The 8,750-nt window shown below is 38.0% G+C and overlaps 1 pseudogene; it reads right to left on the reverse strand.

The window, feature by feature from the left end:
• Nucleotides 1–365: 365 nt before the first annotated feature.
• Nucleotides 366–8,379, reverse strand: LOC114823172 (cytochrome P450 704C1-like; annotated as a pseudogene).
• Between the last annotated feature and the right edge of the window lie 371 nt (nucleotides 8,380–8,750).

Raw genomic sequence — 8,750 nt, forward strand, 5'->3', positions numbered from 1 at the left:
TCCTTCCTGGAATTAGCACGGTAAATTGAAACCATTACTGACAGTTTAGATAGACTACGCAATTAGCATTTTTTTTTTCTTTCACATGATACTAATTAACGTGAAATGCGACAAATTTGAATGGTGATTCAGGCTGGAAAATTCCATTTTTGAGCCATCTTTCAGGTCGGAAATCCTCAGCATCTTCTCCCCAAACATAAGGCATTCTTCCCATGGCATAGGCAATGTAGTATACTCCATCTCCTTTTCTCCATCTAAAGCCATCAGGAAGAATGTCATCTACCTCTGCGATCAGGAAGAATGGCAAACATACATACATACATACATATATTTATATATATTATATAAAATTCACACTTGGATGGTTGATGAACCTTGAACATTATTTGTCAATGCATAGAAGAAATTACTCAGGTTGTTCTGGGAACTGCAATCATAGGGAGACTTCCATCTATGTGAAGGGTGAACATGGTCCTATAGGTTACCGGCTTTGTTTCATCGGCCAATTTAAAGCGAAAGAAGCTAAGGAGAGCCATCGCTACTATCTGCATTAGCCGGTAAGCAAAGTCCTTCCCTAGACAGATTCGTGGACCTGCCTGCAAATAGCTCAAACGAAAGTGATACTATTATTAGTGAACATTTGGATAATTAGCATGTATTTTTGTGATTAAGGAAAAAGAAAATATTTTTACAAACGTGAATGAGACGAATTTGAAAATATTTTTACTAACGTGAAATGCGACGAATTTGAAGGGTGATTCGGGCTTGAAAATTCCATTTTCAAGCCATCTTTCAGGTCGGAAATCTCAGCATCTTTTCCCCAGATATAAGGCATTCTTCCCATGGCATAGGTGATGTAGTTTACGTTGTCTCCTTTTCTCACTCTAAAGCCATCTGGAAGAATGTCATCTGCATCTACACATCTCCCATCCTTACAGAAAACCAAGACATAAAGATGTCAATATTTACAGTAATATGAAGAATCCTTCCAACTTAAAGAGTTGAAGTTCACTACCTATTTCTCCCTTAGTAATAGACAGGGTTTTAAATTTCCTTAAGAGACTTGGCTCCTTATGTGCCAAGGACTCTATTGAAACCAGTTTGTATAAGATCTCAAGGGATGGGTTGTATGTATGGGTTGTCATCCTCACTTTAGCTAAGTCATAGGCTAAAGTGATGGTCTTAACCCTACTTTCATGACTTCCCATAACTTGTCATTCACCTTACCTTTCTTTTGTCCACCTTTCTTAGTTGCTTGTAATTTGGTTTTGGCTTTTTCACTTGTTAGGGTAGATTTTAGGGATTGTGTTGGGATAGTTAGCCTATAATCTCTTGTAGCTTTCTTTTTGGCTCTCTATAAGAGTTGCCTTCACTCTCTTATAATCTTCATAATGAAATATACAACAAATATTGAAACCAAAACTCAACATAGTATCAAAGCAGGAACCATAGGATCTTGACTATGTTCATTTTTTTTTTACTTCTTCATTTGCTCATCATCGATAGAGATGGCAGAAGAAAATGCGTCTAGTGTCGACAGTGACTCATCCTCCTCCCCAACCTTAACCCAAGGGAGTGAGAACAATCCAAATCAACAACTCTGCTTGGTGCTACGGAACGAGTTCAACTACCTTCCTTAGTCAAGAGCTGTGTCATTTGCTCTAGGAGGAAGATCGAAGCTAGGGTTTATCGATGGAAGCTCTGAGTCCCTAGAATTCACTTCACCAACCTATGATGCATGGCACGATACTGATCAGCTGGTCATGTCCTAGATATTTAACTCTATGGAGCCAAAACTGTCTTAGCTTTTCAGCTACTAAGATTCTTCCCTTCTCCTATGGGAGTTTGTCAAAGACATGAATGGCAGCCAAAACAACTCAGTTCGCATCTTTCAACTGAAGAAGAATGTGGCTAGTTTAAAGCAAGGTGATCACTCATTTGTTCAACACATTGGAAGTATGAAATCCATGTGGAATGAACTTGATATGTATCGTCAACACACAACTGATTCCGCTGTGCTACTGAAGAGGGCTAATGAAGACAAGGTGTTTCAACTCTTAGCAAGTTTAGGAGCTAAGTATGAAGACCTACATAGTCATTTGTTAATGACTCAAGAGCTGCCCTCATTTACTAGTGTGTGTCATGCAATCCAGAGAGAGGAAACTTGACGAAGAGTGATGAACATTGAGCCCAAATCCAACTCTAAGGCTAGGGCTTTCACAACAAATCACAAAGCAACTGGTGATAGGGTGCTTGAGAAGAAAGCATATTGGAAATGTTCTTATTGCAACATGAAGGGACATTTAAGAGAAAAATGTTGGATTCTTCATCCGGAGTTAAAGCCTAAGTTTGATAGGGAAGGCAGGATGATCAAATATGGGAAGGGAAGAGTCATTCCAAAAACATTTCACTCAGCTTGTTCCTCAACTGATGGGATGACCAATTTCTCAACAAATCATGTGTCCTTGATTAACAAGTTTGATGCTTTTCTTCAAAAGAAGCAAGGAAGCGATGAGCCTAATGAAATGACTCTTGAAAATGCTACTGCAATGCTAGGGAAATTTGCTGGATTCTTGGCTGACTTGGAGAACACATCAAAAGGCAATATTCCAGGTTTTATCAGTGCCATTTCCACTGCTCTTAATGTAAATGTTACACATGATTTTTGGATTATTAACTCTGGTGCCACTAATCATATAACTAATAAGCCCTCCAGTCTCCACGAATTTCAAAGAATTATTGATCCAATTCATGTATCTATTGCAAATGGGAAGTGGGAACCTATTCTAGGGAAATGAAAGGTTAGATTGCTAAGTGAGCATACTTATTCCACTGCTCTTTATGTACCTTTTTTTCTTTTTCAGCTCTTGTCAGTAGGAAAAATTACAAAAACATTAGATTGCCTTGCCATATTTTCCCCTCCCAATGTTGTGTTTCAGGACCGAGTTACTTAGAAGAAGATTGGTGAAGGGTTCTTGTTGAACGGACTCTACTATCTCTCAAAAGAGTCCAATTTTGTCAAGAAACTCAGTGTCAACTTAAGTCAAGTCCAGGAACACCAACTCTAGCATCAACGCCTTGCCCATCCCTCAGAACTTGTGATAACCAAGTTGTTTCCCTTTTTTTGTAGAAACACACTTGAGTGTGAAACTTGTCAAATGTCAAAAGCCACTAGACTTCCTTTTGTTTCCTTTAATTCTAGAACTAGTAAACTTTTTGAGCTTGTTCACTCAGATATCTGGGGTCTTTCTCGTATTATGTTTCCTTTGATGGGTATAGATATTATGTTACATTTGTTGATGACTATTCTAGAGTGACCTGGTTGTATCTTTTAAAACTTAAAAGTGATTTGTTTGATGCTTTTAAGGACTTTCACAACCTAATCACCACTCAATTTTCATCTAAGTTATATATGTTAAGATTAGATAATGGCACCGAGTACATTTCCAATAACATGAGTAATTACTTGAGCAATCATGTCATTTTGCATCAAACTAGTTGTGTTGGTACACCACAATATAATGGTGTGGTAGAAAGAAAGAATCGAGACTTGTTGGAGAAGGCTCGATCACTTATGATCCAAATGAATGTTCCTTAGAAATTTTGGTCTCAAGCCCTACACACTGCCACTTACATCATTAATAAACTGCCAACTCGGGTGTTGAATACTAAATCTCCTTTTGAAGTTAGGAAGGACAGGCCTATAGACTTGTCTAACCTCAGGACATTTGGTTGTACTTGTTATGTGCACATTCAAGCTCTCCATTGTGACAAACTCCACCCTCAAGCTGTCAATTGTGTGTTTATGGGAAATGCCAGTTCTCAAAAGGGTTACAAAGCACGGGGAAGCTAGTAGTCTCTAGAGATGTGTGATTTGATGAATATTCACCTTATTTCCACAAAAGGTTGAAGATCTTGAGGACATATTTCCACTACCTATTCCAACAGAAATTCATGAAGTCATCCATGCTCATATCATCACTGATAATTCTCAACTCACTGAAAGTGTAATTGATGCAGTGCCAAGCTCCTTTGGACCATCAGAAGCTCAACCAAATCAGTAAGCTATAAATACACCAAGAAGAAATCCTACACGAGATAGACATCCACCAGTGAAGTTACAAGAGTACGTTACTTACACTGCAAGGCATCCTATCTCTGCAGCCATTTCTTATCACAGATTCTCATCTTCTCATCATTCTTTCCTTAACAAATTGTCCCACACTTTCGAACCAAGGAATTTTCATGAAGCCACATGCATGCCTGACTGGCAAGATGCTATGACTAAAGAGCTTTAAGCTCTGAATGACAACTAGACATGGAATGTGGTAGACCTTCCAAATGGCAAGAAGGTCATGGGAAGTAGATGGATATATAAGACCAATTCAAATCCAATGGAAGCATTGAGAGACACAAGGCACAGTTAGTAGCTCAAGGCTTTACTCAAACCTATGGCATTGACTACAAGGAGACCTTTGCTCCTATTGCCAAAAAGAATACAGTGAGGGTATTGTTGTCTATGGCAATCAATAATGCATAATGGATGTGAATGATGCATTTCTTCATGAGGATCTTGAAGAAGAAGTGTACATGAAGTTGCCTCCTCATCATCCTAGAGAAAATGAATCCAACAATGTCTGCAGACTTCAAAAAGCCATATATGGTCTTAAATAGTCCTCTCAAGCTTGGTATTCGAAGCTTAGTTCAGTCCTTGAAGCTGTAAGGTTCAAAAGGAGTCATGATGACTCTTTTTTGTTTGTTTGAAATGGTATTGCTGGAAAATTGGTTGTGCTTATATATGTTGACGACCTAATTATTACAGGTGAGAATATGAGTGAAATTAAGGCGCTTAAGTAGTCACTTCACCAAAAATTTGCCATTAAAGACTTGAGACCCTTGGAATTAAGGTGGCTACCTCTTCAAAGGGATTGTTCTTGAATCAAAGAAGTATGTTCTTGATCTTCTAGATGAAACTAACATGATGGAATCTAAACCAGCTCGGACACCCCTAGCTAGCAAACTTCAGTGGCATGAAAAAGGTGAACATCTCTCAGACCCTACTGTTTATCAGCGAATGGTTGGGAAACTTATTTATCTCACCATTGCTAGGCCTGATATCTCATATTCAGTTAGCCTAGCCAGTCAATTCATGCACTTTCCTACTCTAGTTCACTAGGAAATCGTCAAGAGAATACTTCGATATCTCAAGGGCTCAGTAGGAAGGGGGATAATTATGAAGAACAATGGATCAAATCATATTTTGGCCTACACAGATGCTGATTGGGCTGGAAATGCCCTTGATCGAAAATCCACAACTTGTTTCTGCACATTTGTTGGAGGGAATCTTGTCACTTGGAAGAGCAAGAAACAAATTGTTATTGCTTAATCTGGTGTCGAAGCTGAGTATAGGGCCATGGAAGCAATAGCCTGTGAACTCATTTGGTTGAAAGGTCTACTTTCTGAGCTCGAATTCACAAGCATGACATTTATGTCCTTGTATTGTGATAACTAAGCTACCATGCACATTGCCTCTAATCCAGTATTCCATGAAAGAACCAAACATATTGAAGTTGACTGCCATTATATTCATGCTCAAGTTCAATCCAAGGTGATAGACACCATGTTCACACGCAGCCACGATCAACTTGCTGATTTATTCACAAAAGCACTAGACTCTACTCGGTTTCAACGTTTGTTGTGCAAGCTTGGATCAATCAATCCCCTTGATCCAGCTTGAGGGGGTGTGTTGAAACCGGTTTGTATAAGATCTCAAGGGATGGGTTGTATGTATGGGTTATCATCCTCACTTTAGCTAAGTTATAGGCTAAAGTGATGGTCTTAACCCTACTTTCATGACTTCCCATAACTTGTCGTTCACCTTACCTTTCTTTTGTCAACCTTTCTTAGTTGCTTGTAAAAGCTTCTTTCCTTGTAATTTGGTTTTGGGTTTTCCACTTGTTAGGGCAGATTTTAGGGATTGTGTTGGGGTAGTTAGCCTATAATCTCTTGTAGCTTTCTTTTTGGCTCTCTATAAAAGTTGCCTTCACTCTCTTGTAATCTTCATAATGAAATATACAACAAATATTGAAACCAAAACTCAACAGACTCGTTCATCTATGCAGACTAAATATAGTTACACACGTGTGCACAAACTATTTATGCGCATGTGCCAGTATGTGTTTTGCAAAGTAAGCAGCAATAACTCTTTAAGACAAACAGTGTTCTAAGTTTCCTTGTGGAATAATGACTTTCTTGTATTGGTTTTGATATATTTAACAGACTTTAATCAAGGTTTTGGAACTGTCCTGTTTAGAAACTCACAAACTACCATATAAAGTGAAGAAAATAACAAGAATCTTATTAAAAAAAATATGACGAGGAAAATTAAAATCAGGTTATTCGAGTACATACATACTATTAGAACTGCAAGGTAGAGCCTTAAGGTCTATGTCAGCACTGCGTAAAGATAGTGCATTCGTTCTAGAGTATCTTCAGTTATGTTTTCCACAAATTCATCAACTTTCGCTTCGCCTACCTGATTACCAACGACGTCCCTCACTTCTTGTACAACTTTTTCTTATATTAGAGGGTTATTGCTGAGCATGTAGAAGAACCATGACAGTGTAGTTGCACTTGTGTCTTTGCCAGTAAACATAAAATTCAGTATTATATCCCTAAGAGATTTGTCATTCATTTCCTCTGGATTCTTCACTCTCCAGTAGAAACCTTAACAGTATGTCCTCCTTGTCAATCTTCAAAACAATAACATAAAATTCAGAACTTCATAGAAAACTAAAATCTTAAATTTACCATTAAAGTAGGGAAGTGATTTCCGCACGCCTTGTTTCTCCTTTTGGACAACCTTGTTTATTTTTCCCTTTAATTCTCTTTTGATTTCTACAATCCAAAGGTCAGAAAAAAATTGTGAGGCGTAGGAGGGGAAAAATGATGTGTGCAAAACACTACCCTTGCTGTAAGGTTTCCTCACCCGAATAACTGATGGTGTGTTAAAAACAAATAGAATTACATGGTAGAGACACATTCTGTAAAGCGAATGTAGTAATGTAAAATTTACTTACAACATCTTTTTGCTCATCTTGCAATCTCCTCCTGCTGTTGATAACTTGGTGTAGAAAATCATCTACAACTTTGACATAATTTTTAAGGAAGGCCTCAAAACCAAGGTTGAAGATTCTTTTTAGTTTCCAGAATGGATCAATGTAGCGAAAATAGGTCAGTGCTGTAGATTCATCATAGGCCTTCATGAATGCAGTCCCTTCTTTGCTTGACCTTTCTAGGCAATGCAGTTCTATTCAAAACCCGACTTTGAATATGGAATCCAAGGTACATCTCATAAGCAAATCCTACAAATAGAATCAAATGCAAAATGTTATATTTGATCTGAAAAGTTTATTGAGTGTGAATCCTACATCAGAGAATTAAGAGACCTTGGTGTGCGCTTATAAGGATTGGATTGGATAACTAAATGGATTTGAGGTATGTTGTAGTCAGAAAATAGATTACTCATGAAAGAAATTAACTCATCCGTGCAATCCCTACCCATAAAATGGTACGATATTAACGTTGTATTTAACTTATACGTTCAAATCCCACGACATGAAAACTCTTCCAGCTCTCCCATTTCTTACTACAAGTCTACAATACATCAGTCTTATAAGTTATCCAATCCAATGCAATCTTAGGCTCCAAACGAGCTGGAATTTCACAGATCATATTTTTCCTCCTAGCGTGCTTTATTCTTGTATCAATACCAAAAATCAGTCAGATCAAATGGACTTTAATTAGGACTTCCCCAACTTTCCAAGCTTAATTAGCTAAGCCCTCTAAATAAATTTTCAATAATCCAGTTTGATTAAGAAATACCAAACAATAAAAGAAAAGTTCAACAAATCTTTTAGGTCTCAGATTACTCACCTGCATATCAAAAACTCCTCTGGAACTTGAAATTTCAAAAACAATTCTAACCAGTTTGGCAGCATTTCTTCTAAACACAGAGCAGCTAGCATCTCTGAGCACCCTTGTTGAAAACTCGAAGCTCGCAAGCTTCCTCTGCTGCTTCCATTTTTCTCCATCAACAACAAATATCCCTTGGCCAAAAATATCCGACAGAATACTTTGAGTGAAGGCGCCTTTCGAGTAACTGGCAAAGTTGGTTTTCAGAACATGCTCAATTTTGCGCATGTCAGCCATGTACACTTCGCTGTGGTCCGGGACTAGAAGCTGGAAAGTTGAGTGTGTTTTGGCAACTTTGATTTGGTAGTGGTAGACTCTGTTGAAGTATAAGAACATGTGGAAGATAAGGTAGTTCGGGTCTCGGATAAACTTTCCAGTGAAGATTTTGAGTATGAACAAAGACATAGTTAGGAAGAGAAACATAAGTATGGAGGTGAAGATGATAAGGAAAAACCCCATCTCAAATTTGTTTGTGATAACAAAGAGGCAAAGAAAGAAATATGTAGAGAGAAAGAGAGAGCCCGGGGGGGGGGGGGGTGTGGAGTACGCAAGTGAAAGGAAGATGAGAGAGTATGCAAGTTGACATGAATAATATAAATTTACTTTTCATTTTTTTCTAGGTTTTGTATTCCTATAAGAAACAAAACGGCATGCACGCAAGTTGACATATATCATATATATTTACTTTTGTTGTGGCCTATATTTAATAGAGAGGTGCGGCAAAGCGAAGAGAGAAAGATTGAAGAATAGACTTGAGGAATTGTGTTAATTCCCCA

The sequence above is a fragment of the Malus domestica genome, chromosome 02 (genome assembly GCF_042453785.1).
Source record: "Malus domestica chromosome 02, GDT2T_hap1".
Taxonomy (NCBI): Eukaryota; Viridiplantae; Streptophyta; class Magnoliopsida; order Rosales; family Rosaceae; genus Malus; species Malus domestica.